The sequence below is a fragment of the Eleginops maclovinus genome, chromosome 19 (genome assembly GCF_036324505.1).
Source record: "Eleginops maclovinus isolate JMC-PN-2008 ecotype Puerto Natales chromosome 19, JC_Emac_rtc_rv5, whole genome shotgun sequence".
Taxonomy (NCBI): domain Eukaryota; kingdom Metazoa; phylum Chordata; class Actinopteri; order Perciformes; family Eleginopidae; genus Eleginops; species Eleginops maclovinus.
The window spans coordinates 18192530-18211577 of NC_086367.1; the positions used below are offsets into that span (position 1 = coordinate 18192530).

The 19048-nt window shown below is 41.9% G+C and overlaps 1 protein-coding gene across 1 annotated transcript in view; it reads left to right on the forward strand.

The window, feature by feature from the left end:
* The first annotated feature begins 7378 nt into the window (after positions 1–7378).
* Positions 7379–19048, forward strand: part of fndc3ba (fibronectin type III domain containing 3Ba) — an 88909-nt gene continuing 77239 nt past the window's right edge. The window contains exon 1 of the mRNA XM_063909081.1: positions 7379–7474. The gene's annotated coding sequence lies outside the window, so the exon portion shown is untranslated. The remainder of the gene's footprint in view (positions 7475–19048) is intronic.

Here is a 19048-nt window from a genome sequence, read left to right on the forward strand (position 1 = left end):
CTCTGCTTGAAAGTTTTTTTTACATCTGCCTACGTTCAACTCCCTCTTCTCTCACTCATACATACAAACAACTCTCATACACACGTTCGTCATCAATCCCTCCTTGTGTAAACACACACTGTACAGTAAGTGTGTTTGTCTGCACTGAGGCTCAGCAGAGTGTGCTTTACAGCCTTTTGAAGGGTCTGGCAAGGCTGACTTTTTCTTACATATTTGTACTTTTTATAACCATATCTTGAAGTGGAGTGTTACAATGTTGTATTCATATCAACAACTTTGAACTGGAAAATGACATCCTCATTCAAAAAATTTCACAATACTGAAAATACTTCAAGGTTGGTGAGGTTTTTAGCACAAGATGATTTAATGCCGGCTCATTTCATTGAGGGTACTCCGACCCTCATGTCTTGGACTGCTACTGGCATACTTGACGTAAGCAGCTCTGTACTGAATGACTTGCGTCATGGTTGTCATGACAAACATTGGACCACAACAGGAAGTGTCTGGTGATTGTGGCACATTGTTGATTGCTCCTTGGGCCAAAATAGTCAGGAGATTCCAAGGCTATCCCAGCCAATGATCACAAGTTGACGGAAAACCACAGTCACTGGATTTTACCTGGTCTCATAGATATTATTGTCCATGGCATTTGTGCAGCTTTTCAAGTGGACCCATCTGGTAATACTAAGTGGGCTGAGCCGGTATACTTTGCCATTATCATCATCCTCATCCTTCCCCTCGTTATCATCCGTGTCCTCCACACACAGACATGGAAGCCACTATAATCAGGTAACTTTTAATGTCTGTACCAAATTCTGCACCAATCTCTGTTGTAGATACTGAGATATTTTACAGGATAACTGGAATAATTTGAAGTTTGTGCCTCTACTCTGACATGTTTACAAGCTTTAATGTTCAGCTTTATTTTTCTAAAACTGCCTGTGCTGCAGCACCTCTTTTCACCCTCTGTCTGAAACCAGAGCCCAGTCTGCTCTGATTGGTTTGCTGGTCGACTCTGTTGTGATTGATCAACCGCTTAGAGATGTCCCACCCCTTAGCCTATCACGTCCAATGTGTTGGAACGCGAGCCAATAGAAGTGCGAGTGTTATATAGTGATGTCACTATGTTCTGAAAGTAAACAAAGGAGTTTTCTGCATTTCAGAAAGAGGGGTGTGTGTGTGTGTGTGTGTGTGTGTGTGTGTGTGTGTGTGTGTGTGTGTGTGTGTGTGTGTGTGTGTGTGTGTGTGTGTGTGTGTGTGTGTGTGTGTGTGTGTGTGTGTGTGTGTGTGTGTGTGTGACAGAGAGAGAGAGAGAGAGAGAGAGAAACTCCCTCTGGCAAGAATTTGAGATTTTAGCCTTTGAAGACCATTTACATGGACAAAAAAGCTATATAACGCTCAACTGAAAACTTAAAACCCCAAAAGCATAATGTGGCTCCTTTAATTCAACTAGTCTTACTTTTTTCTTAAGGTTGGTTTTCGTTGCATACCAAGGTTGATGGTAGGCATGATCTTCTCTGGGGGGGTTATTGTTCTGAATACAGTTGTTCTGGGGATGATGTAATAGTTGGCATGCCAACATATTATGATTTCTTCATGAGAAATTTGCCTCCCACTGAAGGTCAGATGTCACTGGTCATTGTTGGAAATGGCACTCTTGTTTTTTCACAAATGTCATGGCAAAACTCATTAGCCAACCAGAGCAGACCAGCTCTTTGAGTCATGGACATTCCTCCGCAATGATTGCCAAAAACCACCACCCGGGCCGTGTGATGTCACCCCCTGTGATGTCATAACAGGAAGTTCTTCTGTAAGTCAAAACACATGACATGTTTAGCAGAGCTGGAAAAAACACAGATTTCCCCTGAATGTGAAGCTTTAGATAAAGCTGAGTGGAAAATCCCCCAAAAGAGCGAGGACACAACTGGAACCAATTCATCTTATTAAAGAGAGGATGGCGGCAACAAAAAGATGTGTCTGGGCACTGAAGGGTCTTGAATTAGGCAGAGAGACATGCCGGTTCCAGACATACCATTGATACCAGAAACATGAGCTTCGGATAAAGCTGCTTGGAAAAGACCTGGAAAGAGAAGACGCAACTGGAAGCAATCTTTTCCTCATCTTCATCTCATCAAAGACAGAGAGATGAGCTTAGAAACAAAAGGAGTTTGAATTGGGTGTCCCTGTTGCCAGAGACATACCACAAATCTCTAGCATACTTCATATGATAGGATGAATCCAACTTACCTTTTCTATGCTTTTAGCAGGAGGTTGACATTTTGGGTCATTTCATTATTGAACTACTACACTATTTAAATCCACCTTAGAATAAATTATGAACATTTTAATAAACGATCGAATGCTTAGCAGATAAATACAATGTTTAATGTATAAAAACAGAATTCCAGGCAGAAATAAAGAATTATTTTCATGGTCGTCCTCACTTTAGAGTGTGTGCCCATATAAAAAGTACTGACTGTTCCTGATCATTTTTTACTTTTACTTTACTCATCATTTAAAGGTGAATATTATATGATAACATGCAACATAATGTTGAACATTGAATAATAATTTGAATAATTTTCTTGTTCTTATCCTTTGTATCTCCACACATGTACACACACACATATTTCAATGATGTGCACCATTCAGGACGTTCAAATGTAAAAACACTCACTAAAGAAATAAATGTTGCTAGGTTTGATGGTCCGGCCAGATGCATTGCAGAACTCTATTGAAAGGGTTGGAGGTGAAGAGAGAGGCTGCGAGAGACAGAGACCCAAAGAGAGAGAGAGAGAGAGAGAGAGAGAGAGAGAGAGAGAGAGAGAGAGAGGGAGAGAGAGGGAGAGGGAGAGGGAGAGGGAGAGGGAGAGAGAGAGAGGGAGAGAGAGGCAGGCAGGCATGTCTGCTCTTGTTGGTCTGGAGAGAACTTTGGGTTTGACTCCTTTGAACTCATGATGAGCCAAATTCCATCCTTACATCTATGGAAGGAAGTACTTTACATGCAGAAACACACACACACACACACGCACATGCACACGCACGCACACACACACACACACACACACACACACACACACACACACACACACACACACACACACACACACACACACACACACACACACACACACACACACACACAGTGTGTTTGCACGCACCATCATGTTCCACCATGGCCTTTTCTGCTGCCAGACAACCATTATCATCTGTCACCTGGTGTTTCAGTCTAGCATTTCATCTTACATTTGCACACACACGCTCATGTAGACACAACATACACAGCATACAGAACACACACAAACACACAAGCGCGTGTAAGGGCAGGAGCAGAGGCGTAATTAACATTTAGAGAACCACATAGAAGAACTGGTTGCAATCCAACAATTTCCACTTCGCTTTCTCGGCTTTGCTTTCTCTTTGCTGTATGAATATACAGTACACACTATCATATGGCTGGACACATTCCACTCACTTCAAAGACCTCTGGTGAACTGAGTGTGCATGATTACAGGGAGGGCTTGCTTTAAAGAGCCTCAGAGAGAAAAGAATCTGAGAGGGAGAGATGGAGAGAAAGAAGGAGGGAGAGAGAAAGCAGCTGGGTTGGTGGTAAACATCTGGAGGTTTTTTAGACCTGGCCCTGACATACCGGGGAAATAGCTGCGTCGCTGTTCCAGGATCTGCTCCCGCCAATCTTTCCTCGCCCAATCTCCTCCATAGATCTGATCTAATGTGACGGTCTGTCTGTAAATGTCCAATACAGTACATCACTTAAGGTGGCTTTGTTTACACATTTATTTCAAGTTGTTTTTTTATATTCACACACTGCCAGTACACAACTCCCAAATGTTTCCACATAACAAAATCGTGGGAATGCTTCTCTGATATTGAGTTACAGCACTCGTTGCACAACAATTCACTTCTCACTTGTTCAAAAGTTTAAAAGCCTTACCCTAACTCATCTGCTTCTCTTTATCTTCTCTTTCACTGAATAATATGGATTTAATAGAGGAGATCAATAAGGGATAACATGGATTTACTTCATTAGTGTACTGGATACAATAATCAAAATATTATGTAAATGTTTAATCCCACAGGGTCAATGGGTGTCCTTCTGAGACCCCACAATTGTCCTCTGTTGTGTGCATGACACTAAGTCTTTTATTTCAATCTCTATACATGCTGTTTATTTGAGTCTTATGTTCAATGTAAAGCACATCTTGGGCTTTTTAGTGATATGACACACATGCTAGTGCAGCAAACAAAGCAAATCTTTTCAGGTGATGGGAATTAAAGCAAATGTTTTATGGCAGTAAAAAAGTCACTTGGGCAAATATTTGCAGCTATATGTTTTGTTCTTTAAATGAGTGTTCTTTCATATTTAAAAAAACCCATGTACTTTTGTTGGGGATTTTGGGAAATTCCTTTTCTCATTTCCAACCGGTTGACATCGCCTCAATAAACAAGGCAAGAATTGTGTTGTATTGAATTAATATGTATATAGATCAACAGTAAGTATTAATCATTAATTGGTACAGATTTTTCTGTAATAACTATCACATCAATTTACAAATAAATGGGCGAGACTTTACTAAATTATTTGTATTAATGTGATGAAGTTCCTTTATTGTTATATTACTTTGGTATATATTGTTTCAATATTGAATGTACCTTGTTGGATGAACTAATGGACACTTATGTGTATTAATTGGGAAAAGACATCTCAAATGAAATGCACTGACACACTGAAGTCCTTACAGCAGAAAAATCAATTAGTTTTACTCCCCGATGTAGAGGTAAAATAATTTGAGTTCATATAAATGTAAGTAGAATAAAATGTTAGGCCTGATAACAATGATTTTCTATAATTATGATCACAATATAGATCCACATTTATCACATTTGGAATCAACTCAGTTTGTTGATCATTCACTGTTCCTGCAGTTAGGGGGCTCCATTGTCTGTCTGTCTGTCTGTCTGTCTGTCTGTCTGTCTGTCTGTCTGTCTGTCTGTCTGTCTGTCTGTCTGTACGCACTGTACATAACCTGGGTTGTGTGAGAAGGATTTTTCTGCCTGCCACATCAATTGCCCCTTGAGTTTGTTGATCATTCACTGTTCCTGCAGTTAGGGGGCTCCATTGTCTGTCTGTCTGTCTGTCTGTCTGTCTGTCTGTCTGTCTGTCTGTCTGTCTGTCTGTCTGTCTGTCTGTCTGTCTGTCTGTCTGTCTGTCTGTCTGTACGCACTGTACATAACCTGGGTTGTGTGAGAAGGATTTTTCTGCCTGCCACATCAATTGCCCCTTGAGGATAAATAGTGTTTATTGAATAGAACTGAATTGAACTTAATTCCTTACAGGCACAATGTCCTGATCCAGGGCCATTTTTTTCTGGCTTAGAATTACACCAGTGGCTGTTTTCTTAGCGCAGTTGCTGGAATGTGTGTGTGTGTGTGTGTGTGTGTGTGTGTGTGTGTGTGTGTGTGTGTGTGTGTGTGTGTGTGTGTGTGTGTGTGTGTGTGTGTGTGTTTGCCAACAAAAAGAAATCTAGAACCAAGGGGCAATGAGTGTATTTGGCTGTGTCTGCTTGTTTTAAAATACAGAAAGAAAGAGGCTGATTATCCTCTGATAAAAACACGTACATAACAGACCAAAAACCCTCTGTTATTTCAACAACTTGTTGTTCGCCCTTGTACTTTATGTTGCTTGTTGTTATCTTAATGTTAAATAATGAAGCAATTGTTCTCAACTGAAGAATTGCTAACATTGATCAGTCTGGGGAACAAATTGGCAAAATTCAGTTTAATGACAGTGCTATTGTGTCGTGCATGATTCACTTTGATTGTCTGCTGAACTGAATTTACCTCTCCATAGTTATCAGTCAAAACGGTGTAAGCATTCAATTTGTTACTAACGTGAAACATGTACTTGATGTTGAATATTCTAAATTATATAGCATCTGTTCTGTAATTTTAATTCCCAATCAGTTTTGAAATGCATGAGAACTTATTTAGGGAAGGTCTTTCCATCAAGTGCCATTATGTGGTTTCGTAATTCAAACCATGCATTTTGCACAAAAGCAATTGGCAGGTTTACGGCGTTGATCCTGACATGAACTTGTAGATGCTAATGTCTTAATTTAGGCCCCAACACGCTCAGAGAAAACGTCTCCACAGATATAAACACTCTGTGTATACATGTATCCGTGCTGTACTGCATTCAGTTGAATAAAGCTGAATAGTAATCTTATAGCTTACCCTGCATAGTAGACATGCCTTTTTTTGACACAGCTATGAGTAAAGGGTTGACAAATGCACCGAACAATAATATGCATAGAGTTTAAAGAAATGTAAGAAATTCATTGTGACATGAAGTGTTCATAGCTAAAGAAGAATTAGGTAAATGTGTTAGGAGACACACCCTATTACATTACTTTATTCCCATAGTAAACTGCACTAGACTTTTGTCACATGCCATTTCATTTTACTCTTTGTATATTTATATCTGGTACATTTTTTTTTCTTTGCCCTTTCCATATGCAATAAAATCAGCCATATTTAACTGATTTTAACTATTGGGAATAAATCAGGTCATGATGTCTCTATTTAGTGTCGGTCGGACCTGTAACCCTTGGACATGTCAGCTGTGGGTTTCCGTGCAGCCACCAGAGGGACTTTGGCCTGTTGTTTGAGTTGTATTGGAAGCACTTGGACAGAGATTTCTTTTGTTGTTGTAATAAAATTAAAGTGACCAGTGTGAGCAAGGTGACACAGGTCTAGCAGGTCATTTACTTTTGAAGGTTTATGGTACAAAGATATTCTGGGTCATTTTGAAAGACACACGTTAACCAGACTAAACTGGAATCAGCTTGGTTTTATTTGGAGAAGAGTTCACCCACCTTTTTGGGCTGACATAGCAGAAATTCTTTAGGACACCACAATCCTGCTAACATGTTCACCCTTGACGATAAAATAAATGGTGGGGTGTCAAAACTGATGTTTCTTTGCATACTTATGTTTGATCAGTGGCAACAAATTATTATTTGTAAACACATCTCATGACTGTTATTCATATGGCACGATCAATAGAAAAATCCCACAAAAACAGTGATTTACTTTTAAATATTGATACGTTGTAAACATATTTAGACAGCCTACTAAGTAAAACTGCCTCAGAAACACAGAGAAAAAGGTTAGAAATAACAAAAAATCACCTTGTTTTTGTTGCTTGTAAAATACCCACTTTACATGAAAAGACGAGCCTGCGGATTTCTTCTGCCACATAGGTAAAGAAGCAGCTCGGCTCCCTATATTACGGTAAAAGGAGGCGGGCTCTGACCTACATGTGCGTCGCGTTTTGATTGACATGGCGGAGTCTCCCAGTACCCGTTGCGCCGCGCCAGCAGACAGGCAAGACCCGACCCTGGGAATAAAAAAACACGCAGCTCCGTCTGTTTGAAGATTATTTTATTGCAGCGAGGTGAGTTCTCTTTACACTTCTTTAACGGCACGACACCACCCCGCAAAAAAACGGTAATGGAGGTCGATGAAGTCGATGTTGAAAAAGTTTTAGAAGTGCGTGTGTGTGTGAGTGTGTGTGGAGTTTGGAGAGCTGAGCGCTGACGCCGGCAGTCTGGGCCACTTGGCCAGCGCAAAGGAAAAAGGAAAACTGATTCGCTGCTGTGTAAGGGGGTGAAACGAAACTTTTGGGCACATTTTCCCGTTTATTTTGTAACAACAACTTAAAAGCTTTACGGTGGGATTGATCGTGTTAGTTCTTTACACGAGTCGAGTGAATGTGTGCGCTTGCAGTGTGCTCTTTGTGGTCCCGATTTCTCAGCTTTCACGAAAGAATGTGTTTTTGTCTCCGAGGACTTCAGATGGAGTAGTGCGCAACAGGAGAAAAGCTTCACTCTTTTGCCCATTCCTGCAACTAAATGCAGTTATTGCTCTGGGACTTGCATTGTGGAAATAGTCTGTTGCGTTGTAGCTGCTGAAAGTCAGGAAATGATCACTTTTATAGCTGGAAAATAAGTTGGAATGGAAGATGCTGAGGCAGTAAAATTTGACAGAGGGGGGGTTGCGAAATCATTGAATTGACACTATAGGGGGTTGTTGTGCATTGGATAACTGTTGGGAAATTTTAAAGGGGGCTGTGTTATAGTCACTTTCCATAGAGTTTGTGTGCGATTGCAGAATGCAGGAAAAAAGGCTTTGGAGAGGAAAAAAATCCCAACTCCAGCATATCCTAGCATTCCTTCCAGCCAGTCAGTCTCTCCCTCTCTCTCTCCCTCTCTCTCCCCCTCTCTCTCAGAAAACGACTACGTGTCTGTCTGTTTGAGCAGGGAAGACAAATCTCTCTCTCAGCCTCCTCTCTAATGCAGACGTGGAAATCAAACATTGGTCTCGTGCTCGAAACGATCGATTTCCTGCCTTCCCTTTACCTACATAAGAGGACAGTGCCCTATTAGAAGTCCTTCAGTCCATCAGTGGAGAGGAGACAGGAGATGTGGATGCCAGCAATAGGTCGGAAAATCTAAGATGCCAAAGATTACTCGAAAGCCACATTTTTTTTAGTGGTTATATGTCGTAATAACAGGAGTGAGTTGTTAATTGTCACGCTGCCATATGAGCGTTGAAGGGGGGGGGGGGGGGTGCTATGTAATTGGGGCTATGATTTGAGAATCACATATCCCCCCCTGCTGAGGTCTCTGGATCCAGTGGGCACATTGGAGAATATAGGCTAGGGGAAAAATAACCTAACACACACAAACACACACACACACTGTTACTTTTTCAGGGAAGAGAGAAATAGGAGAGGGAGAAATCTGATCCCAAATAGATGACGTCAGAAGAAATTCCTTTGGTGGAAGGCTGATGTGGCCATGTAATTTTTTTTCTGTGAAAAACTGATATCCGACTTTTTTTTTTAGTAAGGAGGGGACAAAATGATTGGCTACCCGCTGAAAAGGTGTGTTTAGGTTTAGGTGAAAGCAAAGGAATTCTCTCTGTGGTGCATGAATGGGCAATTTATTTTGCTTCCACAAGTCAGAGGCTTCAAAAAGTCTTAGCATCAAAAGTTTAGGGACCGTGGACAATAAGTCAAGGTATGGACATTAGGAAGTAGGAAAGATGGAGACAAGCCCTTCAGATGAAAGCATTTCTCAAGGGTACGTTTTTCAGACCCCAACCCAGATGTGGAAAGTAAAACAGGATTTCAGGTTTGGGAAGGCTCACCTTTACAGCCCCAGGACGTTTCTTTTTGTTACTTTGGTTACAGTTAGACATTGTTTATCACGGCCTGCAACTCGAGTGTGTTACATGCAAAAAATGCACTGTGGATTTGGGCACCACAAAGTGAAAAAAGCTACGTTGGTCTGAGTACCTGTGTAGCCTTCAGTTCCAGGTGACCACAGAGGATAAGTGCAATCCATATTATCATAAAAAAACAGTTTTGTCAAGCTCTTATAACACCATATCCCTCTTAACACAAGCTGAATGGGGTTAAGCCTCTTTGGCTGCAACTTTTAAATACAATAAGAATGTAAACAAAGCTCACAGGCTGACATTTAAAAAGTTACGAAAGCCCTGCTATGTGTTTCTTGTATTCTAAGCAAACTATATAAAAAGTTTGGAAGAAAACTTGGGATTCAGCATTTTTAATGTTTTTAATGAGCTTTTTTATTTAATTTTTTACTGTAAGAGTTGAGTTGGCGGTCTGTAGAGCCAGGAATGTGGTGCTAGACGATTTACAATAGCATAATGTAAGCAGGGATTTGCTCTCAAAACTGATGCAATTGCAAGCAAGTGAGTTTCCTCCCCCAGTTTCTAGTCTGCCACTTGTAAAATCCCCTTTTTCTGTGTTTAAAAAAAAGGAAAAATCCAATACGCTGCTATTATATAACAGAAGAGAAAGAGCGGTGTTTAGACTGGAGTCAGGTTGAAGGAGGGTAGCCATTGTTGTTTTGGCCTTGTCTGTCTTATACATGAATAGGCAAAGGGCTGAATGACACTTTAGATAAGGTAACGTCCTGTGCTCTGTACACATTACGGCTTTGTCAAACAGGTACAGCATACTCCGCTGCGTCGCTCCGTGTGATGGTGCGTCATTACTTACACATGGTGTAAATGTAACTTTACAGCTGCTTTGTTATAATCCCACTTAATCAGTCTGTCAGTTTGTTTTATTCCACTCAAGTGCCTGAACAAGGACAGGGGAATGACTGCCAATAATTCACAGTATATCATTAGAAAGTCAATTTATTGTGCTTTCTCTGACATGCATAAATAGACATCGTTTTCTTGAGAAGACATACCCATCTTCTCCTCAGGCTGATAAAAATAAGCACTTTGATTGACTTGAAGGCACTCGGGTTTGAAGGACTGGTTATGTGTTGCCTCTAATAATCGGAGACAGGTTATTCTAAGCGCAATGAGGAAGTTGTTCCCATGTTTCATGAGGACTCGTGATGCCAGCATCTGTCTCCGTCTACCCTTGGTCATAATCTGGGTTCTCTGCTTTCTACCCACAGCGCCTTGCAGATCGTTGTTGGCCCTGTGTGTGTGTGTGTGTGTGGTAACTTAGAACTTGTGATACTAGGTGTAACGTTACTGGCAGTGCTGCTCTACCTTTCTGAGTGCCGGTAAAACCCAGTATATAGCGCAAGGTATACATTGATATTTGTAAGTGAAACAAAACCCAACACCATTAATTGGCCTTTTTTATCAGGCAAAATTCCCTTTGGGTATGGGATCAGGTTAGACAATGAACAACCTAATTACTTTGGATTTTGGACGTCTCTTTGACTGGGCTGACATTTTTTAAACCTATCATGTAATAAATGAATCCAAAATACATCTGAAGGTATAGGAAAGGGTTGATTTCAGATACTAAAAACACTTGCATATGCCTTTGAAGCTCCAGAAAATGTCAAAGTAAATGCTTTCAATATGCTCAGCTTGTATAGATACAAAATAAACACCTATTTACCTCTAAGTCTGCAAATAATCATCCAAGAATTCCCTTTGCATGTACTGACAATAACTCTTAAATTGTTCCAGATGGCTCCCATAAGCGGCCCATATCTGGGATGATAATTGGCACACCACTACTTTGTAGAGTGCGAAACTATGTCTGAAGTTTGCATAAATTGTGCTTTCAGTTGTACCATCTGTTTCTTTAAATGCAACAGGTGTTCTTCCCAGAAAGACTGCTGCCTTCACTATTACTGTAACAGAGGTGTGGTTTAATCAAGTGAACGAGCAGCTTCCTGCTTCCTTGTCTGTGATAGAAGGCTTTGCTTATTGTTAGGTTGGATGTGTGGAGGCGTTTTTCTTCCTCTGAGGTCAAGGGGTCGACGGCTGGTGTGCAGGAGGAGATTTTCTTAAGTTTCTCTTCGTCTTGTCCCTGAAGATGCACAGTAAATCACTCACTCACTCATCTCCCTGTGATGATACCGTATTTTTTTGGAAAACTGTCCTATCGGCTGCCGTGTCATATGATGGAGTGCAGGGGGAACTGTAGAGGGTACACCAACCCCATGTTTCATTTATATTAAAAACAAGTGCCATCATTAAGCTGACAGAACTCTCCTTGCAATAGTGAACAGATAAAACCGCCATTTATTTCCCGGCTTACTCCATGAATCATTTTCATCATAAATGTCAGAAAATAGTTTAAAACATCCATTAAAATGTCCTAACGTGGCTTATTGAAGTATATTTTTCTTAATCCAATCACCAGTCCTAAAGATATTGACTTAACTATTATACGTGGAAAAGAACCAGCAAATTGGTACAAGGAATAAACTGAAACCACTAATGTTTGTAATCTTTGTGCTAAAAAGGTATCTGTGGATCAATCAACAAAATATCTGCCAATAAATTAATGTCCATTTACTAGTCTTTCCAGTTCATTATAAGTGTTAAAGCATTCAAAAAAGGACAAATACAATAAGAATAAAACATATACATCTAAAATCTCATACTGGGAATCAGGCTGACTATTTGTTCAAAAACTGACAAGCTTGCAGATTTGAGTGAAGCTCTTTTATTTGTTTTGTCATTTTTACGACTGAACAACTTGACTTTTACGATAGTTTTCTATTTGATTAAACTGCTGTGACTCACACGCTTGTATTTCAGTCAAACATCACCTGCAGGCCAGGTAAACGGGAGCTGCGTGCGTGGTGTGAAGCCCTAAACAGAATCTTCTTTTGTGTCCTATCACATGACAGCTGCTTGTGGACAGCTGCTGTTTAATGCTTTCACTTTCCGTTTCCCAGCTTCTTGTGTGTTACCTAACTGTCTCTCTGTTGCTCGCTCCCTCCCTCTGTTCCTCTGTGTTTCTTTTCTCCCGTATGGACGTTGGCTTTTTGTTGAAGTATCCCAGCATCTCATGTTTGCTTGGCACCGAGCTGTAATGTTTGCCCTCCTCCTCTCTTTCTTTCTGCTCCCCTCCCTCCCTTCCTCCCTCCTTCCCTTCCTCTTTCGTTCTCCAGAACCCCGTCTCCGCTTTTTTTTGTCTCCCTTGATAATTTCCTGCATTGTTGACAGTTGATTTAGAAGAAGATAAAAGAAGCCTTTCAACTTCTCCCCTCCCCGTCTCCCCCCTCCCCTCTCCTTTCCCACTGCCCTCTCCTTTCCTTTTCTCTCCCTTCCTATCATCTTCTCACCTCTCACTTCTGTCCCCTGGTTTTACAAGTTTCATTTCAAAATAAGAGATCTGACATTTGGAGAAAGGTAATGTCATCTCTGCCCGACTATCATTGCTGGGAATAAATCAAACAAAACTCCTCAAGGATTCTCATCGAAGGTCAACGAAGTTCTCAGCTTTCTTCAACGTTTGCAAACAAAATAGTTACAATCTTTAAAATATTTCAACAGTGGAATAATTTGCATAGGTTTTTGGAAAGGGAACAATAATTACATAATTAGTTTAAGATATAAGTTGATTCATCAATTTGATTCCTGTCAGAAAAGTAAATGATATCCTTTTTCATTATTCATTAATGTTTCAGTAATCAAATGTTGCTGTTTTTTTAACTTTGATTATCTGACAGTAATCGAATATTCATTTGGTTGGTCTTAGATTGTTGGTTGGACAAAAATTACAAACTCATAATACCAATTTAGGGTTGAAAAGAGCTACTTTGGTGTGTTGTAATCAACATTTCCGATATTTCTTAGTGTTTCATTGTCCAAGAGAGTGTAACGTTTTGATTTAAACTTGGTCAAAGTCAACCAAAAACTCTCAGTTCTCTGTTTGCCGATTTGATTCATTTCTCATCGCTTGGTGTCATTTAAAAGGTCTTGACAGCATCTGTGTGTCTGCAGTAGAGACATCACTGAGAGAGAAAAGAGACAGGAGTGACATTTGAGAATAAGACGAGACGATGAAATTAAATGATGATGACAAAAAAGGGACGTGTTGAGAATCCAGAAATTATGCGATCAAGTCTTGTCAGTTGGTGAGGTTATTGCAGAAAAGCTAGATGAAATTCAGAGATGAGTAGCGCCCCGCTGCCCGGGCCCTTGCTCAGGTCCTCGAGGGCATCATCCATAGAAAATAGCTTGCTGAAGAGCTGCCCACTGGTGTGTGTTTGTGTGTGTGTGGTTGGCTGGTCGAAAAGATCAAGCATGCACCTGTGCACACACACACACACACACACACACACACACACACACACACAGAGCTCCGACCTTACACACATGCATGAAACATACACACACACAGAGTTTACTTTACGTGCCTGCATTAGCATGCCAGGCGTGTTGGTGTTGCTAGTTGGCAGGCCCATGGAAAGTTCCGCCAGTGGTTAATGGCTGTTTTTATGCCTGACTGTGAGCGTTTTGAGTGTGTATCTCAAGTGTCTGCTGTGGGCTGGAGTTTGTGTGTGTGTTGAGGTGTGGAACAGAGCCTGAAGCTGGTTACATTTCTTAATTATTATTTGGTTGGATCTGGAATTGGAACCAGTACACCAAGTATCCTTCTTTCTGAGTGTTGTGTATATATGTGTGTGTCACATGTTGAGGCTTATGCAAGACCAGGTTTTGAGGGTACCGCTTAAGGAGGAAGTAGGTGTTTTTTTTTAATGCAAAGCCACATGTTTTATTGCTTTCCCAAGTTTAACCACCCTCCTCCTTCCCGTTCCTTCTCCTTCCCCCCCACCCTCCTCCCTCCAGGGCTTGCAGACACACTTCGACCCCTCCTCTCACCCTGTCTCCTCCACTGCCCGTCGCGGCTCCACATACCTGTAATTTCTCCTTCTCCTTTCTTTTGCCATTCGCTGCACATTTCCGCAAGGCTAATAGTTTAGAAGACGCTTATGGACTTCATCCATTGTTAGATATTTCCCAAAGGCTTGTCCAACTTTAAAACATTAACCATCACAGTGATGTTTAAGGCGATGAATAGTTAGGCATTGTCATTTCCCTCCTTGCCCTCAAGCCGGGACCCCCCACAAATCACTGAGACACCCCAAACACACTACACTACCCACATCCCTGAACCAGTGTGTGAAATCCTGAGGCCGATTGAGGAGGAGGAATGTGACCTTGTGACCTTAGTCTGTGGGGAGGGGTGTTATAAGTGTATGTGTGTGTGTGTGTTTGATGTGAGGGGAGCAAGTGATTGTACGTACACTTTCCATTGGCTTGCTATTCCTAGAAGTGTCCTTTCTGATTTTTCAGCCCATTTCATTTTTCTTCTAATGGATTAAACACTGCTGCCTGCTCTCTAAATATGCACACACGCATACACACGTACATTTATGAACATTACGGTTAGTTAATCATGGAATTAAGCATGCAAAGTACCGTTCACACGTGTGTGTGTGTGTGTGTGTGTGTGTGTGTGTGTGTGTGTGTGTGTGTGTGTGTGTGTGTGTGTGTGTGTGTGTGTGTGTGTGTGTGTGTGTGTGTGTGTGTGTGTGTGTGTGTGTGTGTGTGTGTGTGTGTGTGTGTGTGTACCTCTCTGACACTCAGTCGGTTGTTGTCTTGTCTTTGAGAGGAGACTGGTTTCTCATGTAGGTGTGACTAAATAGTCGTTTACACACACACACACACCACCCACTGAGCAAGCTTTTTCATGGCCCATAAAACTGATGATCTGAATGTCTCTTGGTGGTTTGTCTATGTCTACGGGCTTGTCCATCCAAGAATGTGAGTTTGTGCATCCATCTATGAGAGAGAGAGAGAGAGAGAGAGAGAGAGAGAGAGATCACTTCTTGACTTGGCATAGCTGTCTTAATTAAGACTCATGGCATGCAGCCCTGATGGAGCTGGGCTTTAGAGGCAGAGACATGCTGTGTGTGCAGGCCTGGGCGGCAGCAGGTCCTCTGGCAGTGAATGTGGGCTTATTGTCCTCCTTCACTCCTCTTTACAGGCTGCTTGTAATGCTGAGCTGATTACAGTGATTGTAGGTCATTGCATTAAAATACATGGGAATGCAGAGGTAAGCGGGTCTTTACAGTCAACTTAACAGCAGAGGTAGAACAACAAAAGTGGACTTTGAACTTCTGTAAATACACTCACTTTATGTACTGCCTGCCAGTCATGCACCTCGATCTTCAAACCAGCTATTTAGACTTTGATATATTGGAGTGTCACCTTGTTAAATGAGTTACTAGTTGTCTATATTGATCGATTATCAGAAAACAACACAAAAAATGTCCTATAAAACAAAGTGACATCATCTAATGTCTTTCCATTGAAAAGTAAAAAAGTCCATGAAGTAATACAAAGAACAAGCAGCAAATTCTCAATTTTAAGGAACCCTAAAATATTGGCGGTTTTGTAGTTCTCTGACTTTGAGCGACCTTGTGGTTTCATTATAAATAAAATAGTTCAAGGAAATTTGGTTCACGTTGGCACACATCTTCTTCTGTCCCATTTCAGAAAAGTGAAAAAAACTTAAATGAATTCCCATCATTTTCTGTAAAAGCAATTTCAGAAGCACTCAGTAATATAAATATGCTAAACTTAGTAACTTTTTTTTCTTCTTTTCGCATGCTAGTAGGGTGAATTAATTAAATTGCCCCTGACAAGTGATATACAATTAGAGATTAAACCAGGCAAAATAGACACATGCATATTTCCATCTCTCTCCTGTCTCTCTGACTATCTGGACACACTTTTGTACACACACGCGCACACACACATTGTGTCAGAGTCTCCTTCTGCGGTAAGAGTTTGGGTTTTGGGGTTTGACTCCAGGGACCCATTAGCTGCAATGTTTATTGTGGATTGTACAGTTAAAGCCCCACAAAAGATTCCCCTTTTTTAGACTCGGTGTAACCAGAGGCCAAATCATACACCAAACATGCTGAATATGCATGTAAAAGTGTCCATCATGAGGAACTGTAAGTAATCTTCAGCCCTGCGGTGTGTTGCTGTGCAGGCAGTCCGCGCTCAGCTGCAAGTTTACAAGCGGGAGTGCAAGACAGAAAGCATTGTCCGTGGCTGCCAAGGTATACAACGTATTGCGTGTATGTGTGTTTATACGTGTGCCCATATGCTTGTTTTTGTGTAATGAAGTTCAAGCATGCCTTTGCGTCCAATTGGTGTGTGTTTATGTGGGTGTGTATGGCCTGTGTCTGTGTGCCGATGTGCGCAGTGAGGAGGAAGTGGCTGTGTTTGTTTAAACTAAGCACGCTCAGCCATGTGGGACAATTTAGCGGGAATGAGAATCCTGCCCCCCCACCCCCCCCAATCCCTCCCCTCACCATTCCCCAAGCCAGCGCCAAGCTCTTCCCCCACCCTACCCCAAAACCTTCTGAATGGGCGGCTGTCTTTTGAAGGCTGAGGGGTTGTTTGGGATATAGGGCCAATATTGCTACGACAAGGGGGGACAAGCGAGGAAGAGGGAAGCAGGTTAAAGCTGGATTCGCACAGAATAGGAGTAGAGGAGGAGATCAGGAAGTAGAGGAAGGCTAAGCAATGGTGTGTATAAAAACAAAGTGTAACTAATGCTCATTGGTCACTCGTCCTTTCTTGTGAAATCCGTGCAACCACCAAAGTCATATACAACACAAACGCTGCCTTATCTGAGCGTAAACTTGGAAGAATATCCAGCTCTGCAGGCAAAAGCATCACATATTACAGAAGGCCTGTGTTACGTGGAACCAACTGCATTACACAGCAATAAAAAAGAAAGACTTAGAGGAGGATGTATAGAAGAGACATGAATGAGGCTGTGGAGCTAATGCAGAGCTGCTGCTGCATTATGTCATGCTAGCATAATATTGTCGCGCCTTGCATGTAAAGGAATGTCAGTGTGACGTGCATGTTAGGCATCCTGAGAGCCCGCAGTGTGCATCCTATTGGGATTTTATGTGTGTGTTTGTCAGAAAAAAGTCACACATTGGAATATATGTAAAACACATGAAGGACTATAGCTTTTCTCCCAATCTAGTCTTGTTTTTCCGCTTCCTTTGTACCTTTTGTTTGACTTTCAATGCCATAAAGGCTTTCAATTCCATGCTTGTATGTCTGTGTGTCTATATCTTGCCTCAATAACTTGCACATCTTCAGCACTTAAAGGAGATAAAGGACAGTAGGGTTCAAATTAGCTTTGCCCACCAAAGAAACATATTGGTATTGGAGATATACAACTGAATCTTTAACAATCCTTGAACAGACTTTGAACTGCTCTTATTTAACAATATTGTCAAGCCATGCCAAGCCTGCCCCAAGATGGCATGTGTGCATCTCCACAGCCTGTTACATTCTCCACCAGTCTGCCCAACTCTAGTCTCCTGGCTTGTCGGACTAGCCTCCATGTGTGTGGCCAGACTGAGCCTTGGAGATTCAAGGTGTTAGGGAGGGGGTTTGCTGTGATCTCTCTTGGCTGCAGAGCGTTCAGCCGTCAGCCTCTCTTGATCTGATGGAGAAAAGTCTGAACTTTGGTGGGACAGGAGGACGGGGGACAGGAAGAAAAAGAGAGAGAGAGAGAGAAAGAGAGGGACGAGGGGGAGAAAAGGACAAAAGGAGAAGGAAAATCTTGAAGCACTGCCATGAAGAGGAGTGAGTCATGTTCATGTGCTTGTGGGAGAATAGCCACTTCCTCTGTATTAAACACACACCAACACCAGTATCTTAAGGCACACTGGCATATTGACAGGAATAGTGAAGATAAAGATGTTGGCACTAACATCATGAAGGTAGCATGATGCTCGAGACATTGAGGAGGCTGATGGAAGTAATGACATCAGTTCTAATGATGATGAGGGCGGGGTGGGTTCTTGTTTGTGACTGTCGCTAAATTATTTTGTTGTGCATGTGCGGTCACCAGTTAGTGGAAACAGATCTTGAACATCTGTATTACTACAGCGCTCTCAGTTGGAGGAAAACAGGAAGGAGGGAGTTTGGTGGTCCTGGCTGATGTAATTGTTCGAAACATCAGTGTCTGTGACTCTGACAGTGTCACAAAGTGTGTGAGTTTTTGCATCGCCTATGTTTGGACTCTGAGACATAGACTAACTTAGTTTCCCTCCATTATTTTCTGCACATGCACAGGAGCCACAGAGAGAATATAGATATCCTTTTTGCTAGTTTCCTCTCCTGTGGAGTTACGTCGCTGCTACGTGGCAAGCATTGGACTGTCAGGGCCTCTACTGTGGGTTTACTGCCTGCTGGCCCCCAGCCCAACCGCGCACACACACACACACACACACACACACACACACACACACACACACACACACACACACACACACACACACACACACACTGACACACATACATACACACACAGCCAGCCCACAGCCGTACAGCTGCAGGAGGGAGGGCTCGCTGGCAGATGCACACATCTGCTGGAGCTAGCTGCGCAGTCCTGATGTGAGGCTAACACAGAACTCCCAGCGCAACACTGAGCTGATTGTGAGCGCGCTGCATCATGAATAGCCAGGGTAAAATTGGAGAGCATGTTTCAAACTCTCTTAGTTTGACTACTTATTTGCAGGATTCATTCGATTTTCTCTGCTTCTCTGTCTCTTCACTCACACACACTCACACAGTCACACACACACACACATGCACGCTCACTGCTTGCTGT